The sequence below is a fragment of the Bombus impatiens genome, unplaced genomic scaffold (genome assembly GCF_000188095.3).
Source record: "Bombus impatiens unplaced genomic scaffold, BIMP_2.2 scf_0129, whole genome shotgun sequence".
In the NCBI taxonomy this organism is placed as follows: Eukaryota; Metazoa; Arthropoda; class Insecta; order Hymenoptera; family Apidae; genus Bombus; species Bombus impatiens.
Genome location: NT_176548.1, coordinates 814,582 through 836,503, shown reverse-complemented (window position 1 = coordinate 836,503; position 21,922 = coordinate 814,582). Strand labels below are relative to the sequence as shown.

Genomic DNA, 21,922 nt, shown 5'->3' with positions numbered 1-21,922 from the left:
GAACTGCAGCCGATGAAAATCGCCGTGATCGTCGTAAAGGGCAAACAGGAAAGCTCAGCCTATGTACGCGCGGGATGGAGGCAAAGGTGGGGCAGGCCAGGACACGGGGTACACCCGGCTGGAGTGGGCTTAAAAATACACACATATCCGGAGTAGTACGTGGATCTATTTTTGATCGGGGCGCACGCCGCGTGTGCACCCTTCGCTCGTGTAAACACCAAGCGGTCCTGGCCCGACAAGGGTAAAAGTCCCTGGAAGCTGAATCCAAAAATCTCGTGTAAACACCGAGAGATAGGGAACGCAAGGATAAGAATGCCGAGAGGATAACGCGAGTAAACTTTCCTGACGTATGAAAAAACTGACGCGGTACAGTCCAAAAAGAAAGATAGGACGCTTTCGGTTCGAAGCACGCTACAGTTTCGGTACCGCTTCGACCCATCGATCAACATTTTCGGCAGGAACAATGGAAACAGATGGAGAAAAAATATCAGAGACGAAAAGGAAGAGAAGAGGAGAGTTTTCGGTCGAAAACCGGTCGAGTTGTAAAGAGCGTTTCAAAAGCACTCCGACGTGGCGTTGCGCGTCTGCCTAAGCAGTCGGAACAGCTCTTTTCTTCGTTCTTGTAAACGAGAGAAAGGCAGATGTAGAGGCAAGTTAACGACCCGTTATCGCATGGATGGCGTGGACTCGCCACTGCTGAAACTGGTTGTCGTCGATCATAGCGATGCAAGCAGAGAAAAAGGCAGCGCAGGGGACACGAAGGGACAATAATACGTGGCAAATCGCAAAACATCCACAAAGCCGAGCATTGGCCGATATACGCCAATCGCCTAAATCTAAATCTAATGAATTACCTATGGGACGAATATGACGAGATCATGGAACCCGAAGGGAAACAACGGACCACGGAGTATGGAGGAGCGACTGGTCTGCTAGTCGGATCAGCATTTTCTCGGCCTTTCTCCACTGGCTGCCATTCCCCGAGCAACAACAATCGCTTCCGTGGAAGCCTTGACTGCGTTTTAAATGCATGGCAGGTAGAGGCCTGCTATGCAAAATCAGCACAAAGCAGAAAGAGAGAGAGAGAGAGAGAGAGAGACAGAGAGAGAGAGAGAGAGAGAAGGGGAGAAATACTGTAGGTAGACAGACACGTCGCCTCTGTTTAAGGCACCCGGCTTGCCAAGAACGTATCTCCTTTCTATCCTTCTCCTTCTCCTTTACCATGGTAACAGCAAACGCTAAATCTGCGAGAGCGGACGAAGCATTCTGTCCGTGTCGATTCTCTCAAGGGACACAAGGCCTGCCTTTTGAAAAAATTCCAATTTCTATGGGTCCTGCCCAGGGACTGAAAAAAGTCCCCCACCGACCGAACAAACGTAGAAGCGGGACAGAAAACGGAATACCACGAGGCCAGGTCGATCGCGAGATTCCAATGGATCGTGCCCAGAGGGAAAGGTCACTGGTAGTCTCGAAATCGTGCGTATGGTCGATCGTTCGGGGGTTAATACCGGCCAAGTGGTGGGAGAAGGAATCAAGATGGCGTAACCGGCCGCTGCTCCCAACGATTCTTCAATCATGCAAATACGAATGTGCGGCTTTTCCGACCGATCGCTAAACGCCGATCGATGCGACGCAGGAGAAACATCGCGATGCATGCGTCGAGAACTGGAAGCGAAACCGTTGGAGCGACTGAAATTGAAAGCCGGCTCCGCACGGCGCTCGCTATATCGATTGATGCTGCCCATTTTCAAAATGGCGCGGGGGTACACACACTCCAAATCCCGCTCGACGCGTGATCTTATATTTCTCGTTTCTTGACAGACACTAAGCGAAAGAAACATGACGACCGATGCGACGGCCGCCCGATCGGAGCATATGCAGTCGACGAACGGAAAAGGCAGAAAGAACGGTGGGCATGTTAAATAGAAGACCGGTGCGGCGGCACGTATTGCGTACACGCGGAGAGACAAAATGTTTAGTGTATGGGGCGCGCACGGCCCGGCATATAACCAACGAAGGCGAGGAAACGACGAGCACTCGGGGTGGTTGGTACTCACCTCCGGTAGTCGAGGGCGACGTAAGTGGCGCGACGAGGCGAAACTTTTCTCGTGAAGGAGCGTCCCTCGCCAGTACTCTGCACAAGAAACACACTGGATATATTATTCCGAGAGGTAGAGGCGAGGTGGCGGCGGCAGTGACGGTGGCGGGCGTGTAGCACGATGCGTGGCGTCTAGACAGACACGAGAGTACGAGAGGTGAAGAGAAGTAGCCGAGCACGATGGCAGAGACACACGAGGAAATGCTTGCTCGGTAGAAGCAAAGGGAAACGGGACACCGAAGTCGCCTACGGTCAGGCACAAACAGCAAGCAGAAGCTTTTAGCAGGAGCGCGTTCGCGAACTCATCCACTTGGCTCGGTAACGCGCGACCGACTGCCGAGAAGCGGAGGGGAAGCGGCGTCCGTCTGTCGGTCCGTCTGTCCGTCCGACCGTCTTTCTGTCACCAACGTATTGCTCGCTCGTTCGCTCTCGCTCGCTAGTAGCTCGCTCTTTCCTTCTTTTTCTCTCTCCCTCAAACGTGTGCGTACGTGTACGTGTACGTGTGTATGCGCGCGCGCGCACGCCTTCACTCTTTCTTTCTTCCTTCCCCCTTTTCCTTTATCCTGTCCTTTCCTTTTCCTTCTCTTTCGTGCTCTTCTGCTTCGAAAATCTCTCCCGACGTTTTCTCGTAGCTCGTGCGCGTACAACACTTCAACTTCTAAACCACAAGCCGGTATTATGCACGTATCATCGGACCAACAACGATACAACACCTTTCCAACCTTCGAAGGTTTCACCTTTCCAACGATTCGAACGGCGAAGAAGTCGTCGATGAACACGATAGACAGGCTTAATCGCGATGCGAAACTCACCCCAGGTACAATAGAAGCGTGACGAGGACGACCAATCGGCAGGCACAGGGCACAGGACGATAATCGCGAACCCCCGGACTACGTGGAGCCGCAGCTAACGATCGATCGTTTCACGTTTCCTCTCTTTGCTCCGATCTCTCGTCGACGATTCGTCTCGGTACCGCCGTTCCTTTGTTCCCGCCGAACGGAGTTTCGGCTGCGTTCGCGTACCTCCTCTCTCTCTTTGTCCCGAGGAAGTCGTGCGTGGGGAGGGCTCGACCAACGCGCACAAACTGGTAAAAATCGCCCAACGAACACCGCGTGTAACGATCTCTTTCTTCTTCGATTCTTCGTCGCGAGTACTTTTGATCCGCGCGAACGCGCGTGCTCAGCTCGTTATGTTCGCGTTTGCTACTCGAGTCCGCGTTAGCGTATACGTTCACTCTCGAACAACCGAGCGCCGCTTCGTTTTACTGCGCTCCGCACTGCTCGACGGTTAGAGAAAGAATGAGCTCCGGGATAGACGGGAGGCAGGAACGTATCGGCTGAGCCCGGCACCCCGGGACTCGGTTCGGATGGTGGCAGCCCTGCCTCGAGCTCGCTAAGAACATCGGGGTATGGGGGGTTCGACTCCAGGGCGGGGTCCTGTTACGGAGGGCTCCCTATCTCCAACCACGGCCAACGTTTCACTCCACAATAGAATTTACACATTTTCAGGGTCAACTCTTTCCCCCGTAGCCAAAGTACTCCCTCGAAAATTCACCGATTCTCGATCGCTCGCTAATCGATGTCATTCAATCGCGATATATGAACTTTTTTCGACGGAGCTTTTCTAACGACCAGATACGCGGACTGAGGTGTTTGGATATGGGCAGTGGTACTCGGTGAACGACCTACCGTAACGCGTTTCGACCGAATTTAACAAGTGGGAGGAAATCGATTCGCGAAAGTCAAGCGACAACCGAAGAATCGCGAATTCGTACGATTAAACGAATGGCACGTCGCTCACAGTATACTATACCACGCGATCCTTCTTATCGTCTTCCTTTTTTTTCTTTTTTCCCCAAAGCAATTAGAGTCGTAAGTCGTAAGATTATCCGTAGAGGTGCCGCTGTCTCATAATCTCCAGCGATTGTAGCGCATTCTACCTGGAAATCGTTGGTTGTTTATAGACAACTACGGTGGTCGTTCGAGCGAAACAAAATACGCGTATACCTGCTGCCGCTGCTCTCGCCTACAACTACGACTACGACTACGAAGCCGCCTTTCGCCTGTCGTCGCAGTGACTAATGCGAAAAGCGGCACCAGAGGAACGCTCTCGACACCGACATCGACCACTCTCGACCCGAGCCCAACAAGTTAGATAACAATTCGCCGCGTCCGGAATTTAGGAATTCCGACTAGACACCGGCAGACCAAACGTTCAACTCTCTCTCTCTGGTCCTTCAGAGACTTCGATGCGTCGCGACCCGTCGCTTTTCCACAACGAGCACGTAAAGTCCCTGCCCCCGCGGTTCCTCGACGCAGCTATGTCGTCGCATCGATTTCCGAACGACGCGACCACCCATACCGTCTGGCGAACTTTGAAATCACGCGGATATTTATCGATTTCCCCGTACGCCGCGACGTGCCAGCTACGCGAAACCGACCACGGTCCGAAGAAAAGCTAATCCCTGCGCGGTATGCGTAAGCTCCGATCCGTCTCAATTCGCGACAATCTATGCCTCCGTGTTTCGTTCAGCGGATATCGGTTATCGATGACCAGTCCTCCGGGCTCTAGGTATCGAATTCTTCAGTGTGCATACTACTGTATACGCTCATTAACTCGATGCAACCGAGCATTCCGTGTCGAGGACACTTTTGTACACGTCAAACAATAACCGGATAAACGCTTTCTTTTCCACGAAGGAGAACCTAATTGTCCATTTCGATCCTTCCGACCTCGAGCTGCCGATAAATACGGGGCCGAAATATTCGAGCAACGATCCACGACAGAGATGGTGGCAAAACGCGCGATAAGGAACGAGAAAAGATATACGTAATTTGTCGAACGGTTCTAGAACCGACCGCGAGGTTACTCACTCGAAACGAGGAAACCGTAACGCTACGAATTGCTCGTAACGATGCCGGTCCGATCGGAGCGTTGCTGCTGTTGCCGCGAGTTAATAGGCAGAAGCGATCACGCTATAGACAAGGTAATATCGCGCGGAAGGTATTCGCGTTGAAACCACTCCGAATGACATAACGGGTAGCGCGGAGATATTCGGCTATACATATATTCTCAGACCGGAATATAATGGCTTTCCTCGAATTAATGGAAATCGATTTTAGGAGCGCGCACGGTTGCCCGAATGCAGCTTCCTATTAGAGCGCAATCTGACGTGCGCGGGGCACGCCAACAAATAATTAAAATCTATCTTCCGGTATCGGCCGATTCTACGCTTTTCGTTAATCGAACAACCCAGTGGTACCGACGATGTCATCGCCGAATAATAAATTCGATTAACGACACGACCCGAATAATCCCACTTGTCCGAATACTCTACTTAGCGTTTATTATCTCTTCGATCGGATGAATTACCTTTCTTTTTCTCTTCTCAACATTGGCCCGTTCGTCTCATAGAACGAATAAAGAACGCAACGATCTGTCACGACATCACCGCCGCTGATAATTGGCATTGCTTCCAAGCCGAAGGGAGACCTCGCTACGAAACACATTAACCCAATTAGAGACGCGACAATGACGAATCACAGTTTCCAGAATGATATCCTTATCGACGAACAATGTGCCCGTGGTCGGTTGAACGTCGTCACGAGATTTCTTTGATCTCCGGGCCTGTTCCCAAGGCGATCGTTTTCTCCATGAATGGTCACCGTGCTTAAACGGCTAGTACGCCCGTTAAGTAAAGAGCAGCGAATCTTTCATCGTCAGTTCCTTTTCATTTCTTCGCTCCTTTAACTCCGGCGAGCTATTACCGCAACGTTTGCGCTCTGAAAATCGTTGAACGCGAAGGCGCGCTCCTAACTGATTCTCCGTGGCGATGTTAACAACGTCGCTCGACACGCGTTAATTCGCCGCGACGAGAAACTCTTGGCCGGCACGGCGGATGCGTCTCTGCGAGCTCTCGGGTCTTCGAGAATGCGCGGAAAAATAAAATAACGACACCCGGCATCGAGAGTATGCAAAAAGAGGCGGAGAGAGTGGCTATCGACGGATGCTAGCCATTCTTTCGTGGCGGCAGGAAATGAAAACCGGCTCTCTCTAAGGAGACTCGACAACGGTACACCGGCGAGCATATGGCGAACGGAGAAGCGATTTCCATGATACGCGACGATAATGCCGCGTGTCTACGTATACGCGAGATTGCGCGTACGCTCTATCGATTATAGTGCTTACGAAGAATTGCGCTGCTTCGGAGAACACGGTCGTTTCCTTCGCGGCAACGTATACCGAAAGTACGAACTTCGAACCAACGATATTCTTCACTTATTAACGACCTCTTTGTGTGGGAGCTTTCTCCTACACGATCTCCTAAACGGAAGCAGCCAAGAAGAAAGGAAAAAAGGAAGAGTAGGCCGCGGCGCATTTCCGACCGAAATGCACGAGGAACGTTAGCCTTTGTGTCTTGACTGGGACCACTATTATACCTCTTAAATTAATAAAGTAGCAGCTAATGGTCGTGGAGTAAACGTTCTCGTAATTCGTTCCTCCCTGAACATAGAGAACATAGTTCGTTTCTAAAACTTTTACGAAAAAGATAAATCTTTTAGACACGGGGAAAAAGATTGGAAAAAGAAAGCACTTGATTAACATGGGGGCTCCAAATCGTGCGTAGATATTCCAAGAATATTTCGGTGAAAGCAGCGCGCGACGAAACGTCCGAAATGTATAATGAACGTTCGACGAGCGAAGGAATACGTTGCCTTCCAGCGGAAAAAGGCGACTCCGGGAGCTGCGTACGAATATAGCGTGTAATAGACGGTGTTGATTCTCCTATACGGCACGTTCATTGCCGGAAACGGAAGCTCCACCTTAGTCGCTGACTACGACAACGTTTGTGTGAACGTACTACTCGAAGAATGTCGCGTACTGACGTACATACATACTTGAAAATCCGATCGTCTATCGAGCTTTGACGTACATATATATACTTACGTCGAGTCACGAACTGTTTCGATCTCACTTCGATTAATCGCGACAATCTGACAATTCCGAAGATAAGATTACTCGGATAGAAGATTTAGTTTAGCTGTTAATCGAAGCATTACGCGATCGTGTCGATGCGTTCAACCTTCCGACGAACGAGTTCAACGAAGCTCAAAATGAACCAATTAAAACGCGTCGACGGTGGCTCGAGTGAATCGAGTGTAAAAGGTATGTAGTCGGTTGCGTAGACACGTGCTATTCGAGGCGCCAATTAATGAAGATGTACGACGTGTATCTATGACACGATGCCAAATGGCACAGGTACATACTTCGGACACGTCCAAGCTTTCTTGGCCAATGAATGAACGCCCACGCATTTCGATGCCGCGCGAGGTCAACGACCAGATGAAATATCACGCGAATTGTAATTCGACGAAAATGCAATTGAGCACAAGGCCGCGTTGCCTGTCGCTGATTCGATGCCAGCAAGCTCTATCGCGCATCCGTTCTTCGTCGTCACTGTTAGATTTAGAAAGCTTTTCGCCGCGGATTCGCTTGACACTGGCCGATCGGCTCGACACGCGTTGGTTCGTCAGCGTCAACGTAGGTGGCCGATCCAAGAATGCATCTCCTGCTTTCTTTTATCCGCGATTCTTCACGGACGAAATTACTTTTTGCCAGCCTTTGCGCGACCATTCCCCTCCAAACGATTTCGTGTGCGACGCGATCACGAGAAGTTAAACAAGGTAGGTACACACACTGCACGTTTTCGAAAAACGATAACTGGACAAACCGTTAGAACGCGATACGTATCGTTATACACGAGTTTCGATCTAACGTACACACTCTGTCAAGATATCACGTAGATAAAGACAAATCATGTGTGCGTCGTGTAAAGACGTTAGAAATTCACCGAGCATTTTCTGCAAGCTCTTCATTGGCCATTTCAGGCACAAATATTTACTCGCGCCACGGTGAATCGAACACGATGTTATTTGTTCGAACTACTTTATCGCGTTACTTAATCGCGTTCAAAGCGACGCACCAACACCGTGTGTGTAAGAAAAATTATCCCCGGCACAAATCTATCGCCGCGTACTGTGCTCTCTCCGCCAACGAATTTTTCTTTGCATCGCATAATCGAAGGACGCGCGAACATGCAGGGCCTGACGAGCTGATTCGATCAGAAAGGAAATCAACGACGTAATTACTCATATCCCAATCACGGACGATCCAGAATCGTTCCATTGAATCGGGTCATAAATTACGAATCAGTCCGAGCGGAGGACATTCGTGACTTCAAAGCACCAACGACCGCTAAATATTATATTATTCGACGCCGGTTCCGGCGACCTTAAACACACGGTCCACGCACTCACGAATCATGTAGACATCGAGTGCCGAGCCCGGCTCTGACCTGCCATTTTAATACGGTTAAACCTCCACTTCCGAATAAAAGTTCATCACTCGCACGAATCCCTCGCATCCGTCGGAACTCTGGACGGCTGGCGCCCGAAATTATTTTCAGGATCGTGCGCCTCGGCATGTACACGCGAAAACCTACAACTCCGTATCGAGACGGACGTGGATCGAGCACACGTCGTCGCTGCTCAACGAAAACCGGTGCACGTACACGCGGAATGCGCTCGTACAAATACGCGAGCCAACTCGTGCGCGCACATACCATCCCGGGAAACGCACGTTCGCTTCCCGTCGAAACTTTTGTCCTCTCGAAACCGACCATCGATATCTCCTTCCTCGCACGTGCAAAGTATCGTCGTCACCGTGTGCCGCCAACCTATCTGTCATCCCCAATCGAGAGTTCGACCTTCGACGATGCAGGCTTGATTCGTCGTCGGTGCACTCCCGCGTTCGTCAGCCACGTCGAGCGAAAGTAAATTTTTAAACGTCCTTCTTTGGCGCATTCGCATCACGAACGACGACGCATAGTCGATGAATTTTTCAGCGAATATGCATGACCATTTCGTCTCCTAGAGATCGTCCTCGCATCGGACCCCGCAACGTCTCTCGTACGCGATTCCGGGCACGATCACTGTGTTCTAAGTACATTAATCGTTGCAGATTTTACTCTCGAGGAGAAACGAGGGCGATTGTTTGCCGTGCCACAATTGCTCCGTAAATTCTTTACGCGCTCGATCCAACTCTCTCCATCTGAAATGCGAAGCACGTGCGAATGTACGATGGAATGCACGCAGCGCACGCATAATTAAAGTCCGAAACACCTTTACTTCCTCGATGAATTCGAGCAACAACGGACTTTGTCTGGCTGGCGCAATAATCACCTATCCACGTGTGTAACACGGCCGAACGTAATTTTCAAGCCACGACTTCGCCTAAAAGGCTAATGATACGTCGTTCATTGTGGCCGACGGGTAGAGCCGTCGTCGTTGTTTCAGCAAGGCGGTAAATCACCAGTCTCGCAGCAATTAAGTTCTAATTAAGCGTCACGAAACGGTCCTCGATGTTGATTTCATTCATAAGGGCACGCACCACGCGAGCACCACGAGACTCGTACACGTGGAACGTGACTACGATCTTATATAGGGTGTACCAGTTACGTGCAAGACTCGAGTCCACTCACGTACTCGCGTCTACGACGATTCAAACGATTTGCGAACGAGAAGATGGCGAAGCTCGTACCTAGACCCACCCCGATATAAAAGTTTACGTCGAAACCAGGAACCAAGTCGCTACATTCGAGGAAACGTTTCCATCCTACCACGAGCATTTCGCTGATCTAACGAAACTCGACGACAATGACGAGATCCCATAGACAAAGCGAATTGCACGTTAGTACTTCGGAAGTTGGTATAGTAGAGGAAGTTAATATACTCGGAAGTACCATTTCTAAAACTGTGGCTTCAAATTTTAACGAGCTTTGTACGTTTTTTAAAGAGGAGGAAACGTCGTGTCTCTAATTACAGAGGATAAAGGTGATCAAAAGTCGTGACTCGGCTTTTGAAAACAAGCACGAGCCCGACAGTCGACGCGTCAATTATATTAAGGGTTGATTCGCGTGGAAGAAAAGCATTTGGAAAAGCCGACATAACTCTCTTATCGCGTGCAATTAATTCCAGGAGCCGGCGTCGCGACGTCGCCTGCGTGCGTAAATTACGCTCTAAGAATTTTAACAATGAAAAAAAGATCCACAAAAAGAGGAGATAATTTTTTTTAGTATCCAAAGATTTTAAGTATCGTCGAATGTTAGGCGTCATTGATTTAAATGGTCTACCAGGTGGTGCGCAAGAGACAGATGTAAAGTCGTCCATTTAAATAACGTCCATTTTAATTTAAAGCGGTGCGCCGTGTTTTTCAGCGTGAAACGCGTACGAACGAATGCGTCAAAAAAGTTAGACAGATGCGTGTGCGTTTTTAAATAACCGAAAGTGTTCATTGTTTTAGGCACGACGCGACTGGCGATGAAAAAAGAGAACGGTTCGAGGGATCGATCACTCGTTTCGTACGTATCGAACGGAAGAATATGTGAATATTGTAAAACGTGGCGTCGTGCCACAGAAGAAACGAGCAACGCCACGCATCTTGACCGTAAGTGAAACTGAATGGCCGCATTTTGTCGGGTCGTTTAATTCATTCTATGCCATTCTTCAAGCAATTAGTAGTATCGTACGAGTTCTAGCGGCGAAGACCGATGGTACCGTGATTCGTATTTCGTCGTAGGCAAGCGTACATGAACAGGACAAACGGAAACGAGCATTTACCGCGAGGAAAACAAACTCGTTAAAATCTAGCCTGGAATATCGATGAGACGGATCGCAAAAACTAGATTGGAATCCGCGAGAAGGAAAAAAGCAGATTGGTCGGCTGTGGTGAATTCTCAATTGAAAACACGCGGTTACAAAGGGAAGAGGGAATATCGGAAATTCCACCGTTTCAACACGGTGATTCGTTTAAAGTAAGAAGGCGACGCGCACCTGCGATTTCCTGCCAAGAAAAATAATTCCGCTCGACGGTCGACGTGCTCGCTCGTTTCGAATTCAATAACACAAGTTAAACGACATAGTCGAACGACTCCTCGAACGCGTTTTGAAACCACGCGGGATAATAAAAATGGTGGAGATTCGAGCGGTTTACTTTATCTGGCAGGATGGCTCGAAGTGCAATAAACGACTCGGCCGCGGACCAGACCGTGCGGTCTTTCGTTCTCTTCTAGCAAAATCGTTTATCCGTGGCGCGGATGCCTCGAAATCTTTCGGTCATATCCGACGAAATTCCAATATACGCTACTTTCACCGATACATGTGTATAAGGCTTGAAACTTTGCAGCGTTGATAACGTGACTTTGTACCTTTTATCTAATCGTGGATCAGAAAACTAAAGCATTCTTTCGCTGGATTTTGTCACGGTTCAACGATTAATTTCCTAATCTAAAACCTCGAGTATCGGCCATCAGCTATCCAAGTCTTCGGGTAACTAAACGACTTGGCTCCGATTCCTTGTTTTCCAAAGCATTCCATAAATTCTTATGAGGGGCCGGCGACGAATGGCGGTTGAACGACGCCAAAGTTATCGCTAACGCTGCCGCGAGCCATTCTCCAGGAAAAATACCATACGTTAGGCAATTGTCGACCGCACGACCAGCAACTACGTATCATGTTAGATTGCATCGGTGCGATCGATACAACGATCGCCCGAGGGAAAGTCGAAAATTCGCATAGACGGAAAGGCGAAGATTCGCCGCGAGGGTTATCCTTTGGCCGCTTTTCGCCGTGGCAGCATGAGGACGTCCAGCACCCTGTGGCAAGCTGATACGTGGCGAACTACGTGTTTCCATCGCTTCGGCGTCGCGACGGTGCGCTAGGAGGGTCGGTGCTTTCGTATTGATTGTACGTCGGATGATTCATGGGGTTCTCTCCACCGTTAGCCACCCCCGCAATATTCTAAGCCGACACAACCAACCCCATGGCTCGAAGCTTATCCCTATGCAGAGGGACACGGCCAGGAGACAGCGTATTTAGGGGAGATACTGGCAGGAATGGCGAAGGACACTGGGTTGGGCCGCTTCGGTTTCGTGAAACAATCACCGGCTGACTCATTAAAGAACCAAAATCTAGAGAGACCATGAATGTCTCTTACCAACGGTGACTCCATTCCTGAATTAACTAATATAGTGCCGACGACGCTATTCTCTCAAACGTTTTTATTTATCGATCTTCTTCTAATATCTTTCAGAGTGAAAAATTCTCCGTGGCTGTTGCATTTTCCTCTGTCCAATTTCGTCTCGTCTCGTCTCGTTTGTCAAAGCGATCGAGATTTTCGGATACCAGCACAACAGGTTTTTGGGACGAATCTGGACGAGAATACAGGCTGGAGGTACGCGCGTGTACGAGAGACAGGGCGCTCGTAGCACATCTGGCCGCAGATTCAAGGCCGGACAATCAACTTTGTATAGAAGAGGGACCTCCCCCTCCCGACGTTTGCGCCGGTACATACGTACACGATTCTCGTATGATATCCAAGGACAAACGCTTTCCCCAATGGCGTTATTTATAATCCTTATATCGTGGTGGAAGCCGAACATACATTCTCGGTGTACGAGACACCAAGAGAAAGGGGAGACGGGAGAGGGTGGAGACGAAAAAATTAGACAAGGTCGCCGTACGCGTGCTATCATCGTCAACGCGATTCCTTATTGTTTCTACTAGAGCGGATAGCATGGAACTTTGGAAAACCCTGCGAACTCGGGCCAGTCACTTTATCGATTCTGTCCCCCTCGTTTATCTGTCTCAAACATCGAAGACAAAAGTTCGACTGCGAGCATGTCGCGAACGCGTTCCAAACGAAATTCAAAGATCGACGGATATCCACGAACGAAATCCAATGTCATCGTGATCTCTCTCCGCGGGGATTTCTACGATCGTTCATCCCTGTCGCTTCTACTTAAAATGTAAATATATACGAAAGTGTTTGTATGTTTGAAGATGATAATGCGAGACTAAGCAAAGTTTCCCACTATCCAGTACTCGAGCTCAAGGGTTTCGATAAGCGGCTGTAAATAGTACGTACTCGGTAAACTTTGAACTCGTTTTTGGAACGAACCAGGGAAAGAAAGAGCGGATCGATCGCAAAATCTTCGTTGGCAGAAGTTTCGGTTCGACATCCCTCCACTGTTCCGGTATTCTTTGGCTTCGGTATAACGTTACCACAAAGGTGGTCAACGTGCCACGGTCGAGAACAGCAGCCGTTCGCTGGTTGTTTTATGCATTTTACCGATCAGGTTGTTAAAGTTGCCTCGACTCACCACCGGGACGAGAAAGATTTTGAAATATTTCGCTTCGTAACGCGTGTCTAACGTACGCTCGTAGCAGCGAGCATAGAGAGCTGGCTCCGACATAAAAATCCACGAGACCTTTACGAGACGATACTCGACACTCACGATCCTCTTTTGGCTTAATCTGCAAAGATGATCTCCGCTCGTCGCTGGATCACGTCTTTTAAAAGGGAGAGATCGTTCCTCCATTCGTTGAATATTACGCAGTCTCCCACGATGTTCGAAAGACGTATGTACACGACACTGAAATCTATCGAGTTCCCTGCGTTTCGATCTTTAAGCCATTCTATCTCCGTTGGAATGACATTTCTACCATATTACATACTTTAAAAAGGAGCGGGGATACATCACCGTGTTAAATTACAATTTCTCGCGTTTGATCCGCTTTCTTAGTTACGGCAATAGTTGAAGCGAGGGAGACTGCAATTCTCCGAGACATCCGTCTTTCTACGAGACGTCTCCCAACTATGTATTACGGACGAACAAAGCTCGAAACAAGATTACGCTTTGAATTACACGCCGAGTTCGGATACCAATTCATCCGTGATTACCTAATCTCTGGCTGGGAAGTTCTCGGAACGAACAACAACTTGGAGAAAAAGACTTCCTAGTCATGCGAACTCAACCACGCTCGTGGTGCTGCTCCGCGAAAGCTGAGTTGGACACCGTCTGATCTCACCCGTCAACTAAAACTTCTGTTCCAACTTTGCTAATTAGCTTTTTGCTTTATAAGTACGACGTCAGCTTTAAATGTTCGGTGAAATTCTAATAATCAACGCTATAACTAATAATTAATACTCGATAATGATTCTCAGTAACGATTGCGCCCAGGATCTCTTTCGGTCACGACGAATTAGACGAGTACCGAGAATAACTGACCTAGGGCACAGGAACCAAACACGTTGGTCTGTTCCAAATTAGCAAACCACTAGAGCAGAATAAGCATAAATCGTAAACCATAGCGCTGCTAAAAGTATAACCGCAAGACGAAGAGAGCGAGAGAGACGAAAAGAGAGGAGAAGCGGTTGAAGCGTTGGTTTTAGAGGTTAAGCCGCTCGTACGGTGTTACAGAGACGAGATCACGCGTTAATTCGATACTTCCTGCTCGCTGGACGAGACGAGATTTTTCTCGAGGATTTACTCCGCGGTGCTTGAAAACCGCGTGCTGCTGGATATATTCCAGGGAAGCCCTGTCTTAAACGACATCATTCGTCTACGGTCTACGCCAACGACTTGGTTCGCTGAATTCTCTGCCATTCCACATTTCAACATAAATTCCTATTTAAGAGATAAAAAAGAAACATAGGCTCGTTAGAGGCGGCGAATAAATTCGTTAAAAGGCGGAGGGAGTCGCGCGGATGTGAATTTGTAGGTCGGATAAGACCAGGAAGCGAGGGATTTCGAAAGCAAAGCCGAACGCGAAAGAAGACTCGGCTCTTCCTACCTATACGCAAGATTACGCATATTTGTGGCTCAAAGGACCGTCAGGGCCAGCGGTTCGAGCAACCTTGCAAGCAACCTCCAGCAGGTATACACGAGTGAAACGCGCCGATGCCGGGATAACCGGTTTCCGCGATGTACGTTTGTCGAAACGCCTTAATTACCAGGACCTCTGCTCGTCCTTTCGTCTCTCTTTCTCCATCCTTGGAGCATCGCAGGGACGTATTCCGCGATGCCGTGTGCCCACGCTTCAACTGGGTCACGATAGGCATCGGCAACTTCTTTCGAAATCGAGTAACTGCGTTGAAACGTATCACGGCCGATATCGAACGGTATCCACCGTCTTCGGCCTTGTGGAAAATACGTGCTTTTCGACGTCGTTCGACTTTTCAGCTAGATTTTCACCTGCCACTTATTTCTCGTCGTCTAAAATTCATTAGGAGTGCGATGCAACGAGTTTAATCTGGCAAAGTGCAGTCGGAGAAAATTACGCAGCTCGCGTACTCCGAGATACCGATCGTTGCTTCCTAGTTATTGCATAAAAGGAACACGATCTGTTTTCGTTAAATTATACTATACGCGCGTTGGCAATGCCAACTGAAGCGGGTCGAAGGTGATCGGAAGGAGGTTGAAAACGTTCAAAGCGGATTGGAGTAGATTGGTACGAATTGAAGCGAGTAGGTAACGAAGATGAACGCGCGTACATTTTCGTGTTAGGACAGATCGATGCAATTTCATCAACGATGTTATGTTCAGAGGTCCACGAAGAAACGGCTGTATCTCGTCTACTCGATATACAGAATACGTACAACGTTCACCAGGTCCCGTGAAGCAGTTTACCGTTTTCTCGCCAACCGCTCCACTACAGCCAACGTCTGGTTCGATCCTTTCGTTGAAGTTTCCTCTCCCTCGATCCTCGATATAGAAAACGGTACGATATCTGCTCTCTCGGTCGCTCAGCCCCGTCCCTTTTTCCTCTATTTGCTAGCCGTTCTATTCACGCGCTCGCTACACACAAACACCGACACAGATTATCGGTCGTCCGTATGACTCACTCGAATAGTGGCGTACTATAGAGGCAGTCGCCACGGCGGAACGAGCTGCTGCGATAATCCATTCGACTCTCCGTCAACCAAATAGAAATACAATTGCGCTCCGCGTGCTTGGCATTTGCAAATCCACGCGTTACTGTATCCGCTGCGACGACGTTGGTTTTTCAAGCAGAATTCGACCGCGCGAACCTACCCACCCAGTTTCGGCCAAAGTTGGAAACAAAATATGCCGCGATCATCGCGAATTTTTCGGTGGTCGCCTAACGGTATCGGGTGACGCACGGCGATCTCGTTAATGTCAGGAATGTTCCATGTCCCTACAAATCGTGAACGAATCGTTTCACGTTACCAGTCGTACCAGAAGACGCGCAGATTTCGCGATGCCCTGTCCATTCTAGATTTTCCATCTCCACCATGTATCTTAACGACGTAGGTCATGGAGGCCAAAGAAACACTCCATTACACCGTATCTCCGTAAAGGAATTACTCAACCGAGAAAAACACGTCTCACGTTCTCTAACGCTGGTGAACGACGATACGCGCCGTGTCTGTATATCCTTCGAAAGAGTCAACCACGGAACGTGAACGAAACGAGTATCGAACGAATAAAATTCGCGATAAAATTCAATGTAGGTCTATCGGAGAAGATAACGAAATCGTGTCCCCAGGTTGCTCCGGAACGAGAATCCTCGTTGTGCCTCTCGTTCCAGCTAGATAAACGAATGTGGCGCTCGCTAAAAAAATAGAAGGACGGCAAAGTTCGAGGAAAAGCGGAACGAGCTTGGGTCCGAGTTGAATGTATCGGTAAACGAACGTTCGCGAGTCTTGTGCGAAATACCGTATGCTCTACTTGCGAGTTATGGTGGTCGGAGTTGCGAAACACCGTGGCGCAAAATACGAGACTAACGAGGAGGGGAAAAAATAAAAAGCTCTCGGCCAGCACAAGTTTTAAATGTTGCGCGTTTACAAGCACAGAGGATACACATTAGGCGTGTCTCCCCTGAACCCCGTACTCAACCGAGCATGGCGAAACCGGAACCTGAATATATATCAGCTCGGTCCCATTTAGCCTTCCATCTCGCTTCAGAAGCTAGTCGAACGTAGCTGCCGTGAAATGGAAATCCGCCCGCAGACCTCGGGGGAGTGTCAACCAATTTTTATCGCCGCCTTTTTATCTCTCCGTGCTTTTTATATTCCCGATATGCTCGAATTTCTCCATCGCGAGCTTTACGACTCTGATTTTTCTTCCTCGTGTATCGTGCAGAGTCGAGCGCAGAGCAAACGGTGCAAAGTGTAAAAAAGCTGGTGCGGCTGCGATACTTTTCGAGGATGTCGGTCGAGTCGGTTACGAGGGAGGAGGCACGCGGCGTCGTGTCACGGTAAAAGGCACAGCACCACAGGGTTAAATGCAACTCGAATCGTTTCTCTCGAGTGGTGCTCGTACGTCTTCGCGTTGCCCTTGTAGTCACGCGGCACCGCGTGCGATACAGCCTTAACCTTAACCTCGAACACCGACTGCACACCATTCTACACGCTAGTACTATTTTAAGGTCTCGTTTTAACTCTACTCCGAGAAACGGTGACACACAACGTGCGTTTTGCACGCTCCTACGTGCGGTTCCATATCCCAACGGGACCGAGGCACCGCTCTTCGCGTAACGTTTCATTAAAAATTTGTCAAGCTTGAAGCGCTTTACCCTCGAGGCCTACTTTTGCTCCTCCGGCGTAACGCTCTGCCACGACTGTGAGAAACTCCACTTTTATCTATTCCCTTAATAATAGATAGCAACGATAGATGCATAAAATTGCGAACGTTCGTTGGACGCGGAAGACTCGTAAGGGTCCTTTTACGCGAGACGCGAACGATCGAAACGAACGGCTGGAGAGAGGAAGCAACAGCGCTGGTCGCATCGATCGTACGCGATTCGACTGGAACACCCTCGGCGAGGCTTCAATCTGTCAGCGCGTCACTCTCTCACGACGAACGGAACTTTAACCTTCACCTTGAACACGCCCTCCGTGCACGGAAACTATTTTAGGGTGGCGTGCTACCCTGAAAGAGAAACGAGTACCGGCAACGCGGCTGCGCTCGTACAGTCTAATCTTAACGTGTTCCACGAGGCGACTTGATCGAGTTAAAGCGGCCACAAAGGACGAAGACATCGCGCCATAATCGTGCCATTGTACTCACGTTTAACCAGCCAGTCGTTTATTCACTCGCGAGAACGTTGGAAAAAAAGTAACGACATCCCACGGTCGCGCGGAAATAACGCGGCTAGATTACCGTGGGTGTTTCGAGTGACTCAGAACCGATTAACGCGCCGGTTCGTTAGCGCGTAATTCCGACACGATATGATTAAACGTAAATTCAGTGTCGTCGCGTGTTCGGAAACCTGTCGGAAAATTCAAATACATAGATTGGACGCGTGCGGCCATCGAACACGAACGGCTACCGAATTCAACCGTATGTGTTTGTACAGCTGCGTACAGCGTATGTGCATCGATCGCTTAACGAAGGAAGTGTTTCGACGATCCTCAGTATCGATATTCGAATTTCGTAACTGATGTACGAGAGTCGATTTTTACAGACTCGTTTATTACGAGACAGATTAATTTTGCAGGACAATCGACGGAGCGCAGTTGCTCTCGCGTAAGCCGCAAAAAGTTCCTCTTAAGTAAATTAATCACGCGAATCGAGTGGAACGGACGCATCTGAAAAATCGCGGTCGCTGGAAAAAAGAGAAACGGACGACGATATCGCGGTGTGGAGAAAGAAAGTGGAAGGGAAGCGAGATCGAGGAGGAAAATAATCGAACGAGACCGTACGCGAAATGATTTATAACGTGCTCGAGGTAGCGTTAGTCACGACGCGAGCAAGGCAGACACGATGCGATACTGAGATTCGATATTTACGCGGCTACGCTCCGCCATTATTCAATTCTTCAATTATTAGATAGCCATTGATTTTAGGCCATCAGTCCGACGATTCGTTTCCGTTTTTGGATACTTTAGGCGGTCGAGAGTCCATCCGGCCCGGCCCATGGCCCATTCCGAACCCTAGCGCAACCGAATAATACAGAAACACGTGTCGTTTCGGTGCATCCATGGAAAACAAATAAGGGTTTCGCTGGGACAACGGTGCTTCGCCTACGAATAACGGTCGCTTTACTATCGACCCCACTACTTCGATCCATGAAATTCGAAGCTGTAACTACATTTTCCTGCCTAATGGCATAGCACGCCGCCTCGGAACGAAACGTACGCGAATGCAAGGCCATCGCAACCCCTCGATCGCCATCATTGGAATACGATACATCGTCCTCGTCAGCGTTACAATACAAATACTACCATGTTAACGATAATACGCGGAACGAATGCAGAAAACATCTATCTGCATGAGGCACGAGCCATAACGAGTAACGACGTAAGACGAGGAATGCGACGCCGTAGAACGGTGCGATCGCATTAGTTGGACCAATTAACGTAATTAACTGTAATTAATTAGAAGCAAAAAGGGACCGGATCGGAGACTCGTCGTAGTTATGGCATTGTCGGTTCGGCGAAAGCGGCGCGCGATTCCGCGGGACACTGCCAATTGCCGCTATCACTTCCACCGTTTTTAGAACTTGGAATTAAAACGAACAATTGCACGAATCAACGGCCGCGTTCTCTTTGTTCTCGATGGGATCGTTGCACGGAGAGTGCTCCACCTTCGCAGCGATTCCAACGGATAAGCCGCAATCGCGATATTTTCGGCCGCGTAAATATTTTTACCACGACATCCTTCTTTTCCCACGATTCCAAAGAATTTCATATGCACGATAATAAACAAATTTTAACTCGATCCATACCGGTTCCATTATCGGAACGCCAAATCCTCGCGGGATCGTCGAAAATAGGACGTCCGGAGCGAGATATAATGAGAGTTTAAGAATACGGACATTTGGCCAATCTTTTCCTTAACGCACGGTGATCTGGTAATCTTTTTTTCTCAGTGGTTCCATGGTCGTTGGCTGATACGTCGAAATGAAAAGAGGAGGCGAGAACCAGAGGGAGAATGGTTCTCGTAACCACATTATCACGGATTTTCCTGTCGGTTCGTGGCTCGTCAACGAGGACGTGGCTTAATCCATTATGTAGCTACTGTGTTGGCTCTTCAAGGCGGCTTTTCAAGCGTCGCGCACACAAAGACGCGCTCGCACACCCGCTCTCGGCGCGGTGGCCTCTTCTGCCCGTCTATCGTTCGAGCAAACAGTGATATTACCCGGCTAACACGACGACCACCACCACCACAGTCAACGACAATACAACGCTCACAAGAAACGCGAAGTTCGCTTTGCGTTCGTTGAGATATTTCGTGTATTACGGTTCACAAAACCAGAATGGAAGCTGCATACAGAAGCAAGAGAAAGGGTGATGCGCGCATCCACTCTCGCAACGACTCCACTCTCGTTTCTCCGTGGACTTGACTAGAGAAAAAAGTCGGTATAAAAAGAAACGCTCTATCCTGCTATTATGCTATACCAATACGATGTACCACGTTCCATTGCTGTTTACTCGAAGGAGGACGCTCCGGTGAAACGATTCCGTCGATCATCGGAATCCCTGAGATACGTAACAGGAAGGCATGAAGCATGCTGTGGCTGTTGTGGATCTACCTCGTCAAGGCTAGGCATCCGAACAAGATTTATGTTCGGCAAGGCAAATACGACCAGCGTCGATATGTTTCGACCACGTGTTCGGATTATGCAATAAACGTGACCATCCTTTCAGAACGTGTCGTCGAGTCGTTTCTGCTCTGATCTTCGGTCTCCAGTTACTTCTGCTGACAAATCACAATCTTTACACACAGGTAAAGATAGACGTAACACGTGCGATCCGCGTAAAGGGACAGAATCGCAATTGCATGTGACGTACGATTTTGAAGTGGCGGGAGCTGTGGAGGAGTGATGGAGAGGAGGAGATGATGGTCGGAAACAAATTCTGACTCTAAATTCTCGAGAGGAGACAAAGCGAGGGCACAGGGGAAAAAGCAGAAGGAGCGAAGTGACGGTACGGAAGCTAGGAAGCTTTTGTACGTTCAGCATCGAGGGAGAGAGAAGGGAGAGAGAAGGGAGAGAGAAGGGAGAGAGAAGGGAGAGAGAAGGGAGAGAGAAGGGAGAGAGAAGGGAGAGAAAGGGCGAGGCTAAGCCGAACTAAGAATGCGGGGGAGAGAACAACGTAGAGAGTAGGGCACGGATGGCGAACAGCTGCCAGGGTCTATGGTGGCCGTTTTGTGTGAACGTGCCCCCATAACCCCCATACTCCCTCCTTCCCCGCTCTCTCTCGCTCTGTTGCTCCTACAGCCATTGGAAGCCCTCGTGTATACTATACAGTCATCCATCTATCCCTTGCTTTCCCTGCTTTGCAAAGAATAAAAGCGCGCTCATGACGCACGTGGAAGTGTACGCCCGGTGTTAATCTATGTGTCCAATCGAACCGAAAATCTCCATGGAAGATGTTTCTCCTAACGGAAATCATCGTGGACGAGCATCGAAAGGACAGCTCTTTCTCCTCAACCATCGGACCAACAATCGGAGGAGGAATCGTCTTACAGTGAAGAACGTCACGACGAAACATCGTTGACGAGCAAAGAATCGTACAATGTCATCCTGGCTGTCGTGTTCGTGAAAAGATTGTTTCGAGTTTTCCAGAAGCAACGCTTGTCTCGAAATATCGCGCATCGACGATAGGTCATCGAATCGAACATGAACATGATGAAAATCGTCAATCACTCTATGTATCTGTCTATCTATCGAACAATCTATGAGAAAGGCAAAAGTATTACGACCGTAAGTGTTAGATAACAACAAGCGACGGCTGTATCGCGCGTTAGGGCAGGGATATCAGCTTCTTAACGCTAAATCAATGCTCTTCTCGTCAACCCTCTTTTTCCATTAAGGCTTTGCCATGATCCAATCTACTCGACGCTGGCTACCGAACGACAAGGACGATTAAAGGACCCAGCAAACGAGCACTTATCGCATCGTCGACTAAATGAAATGTAGCAGTTTGGGGAATCGATCGATTTCTCGAAAGCGTCTG

The 21,922-nt window shown here is 49.0% G+C and overlaps 1 protein-coding gene across 6 annotated transcripts in view; it reads right to left on the bottom strand.

Moving 5' to 3' along the window:
* Window positions 1-21,922, bottom strand: part of LOC100743538 (A-kinase anchor protein 200) — a 63,130-nt gene that overhangs the window by 37,071 nt on the left and 4,137 nt on the right. For 2 of the 6 annotated variants that reach the window (XM_012381234.3, XM_012381237.3), the window contains exon 1: window positions 2,911-3,403. The exons of 1 other annotated variant lie outside the window; for it this stretch is intronic. The gene's annotated coding sequence lies outside the window, so the exon portion shown is untranslated. Of the gene's footprint in view, window positions 1-2,057; window positions 2,601-2,910; window positions 3,404-21,922 lie in introns of those variants that run through there. 3 more of the 6 variants (XM_024365077.2, XM_033318879.1, XM_003486628.4) reach the window with 3 other exon arrangements.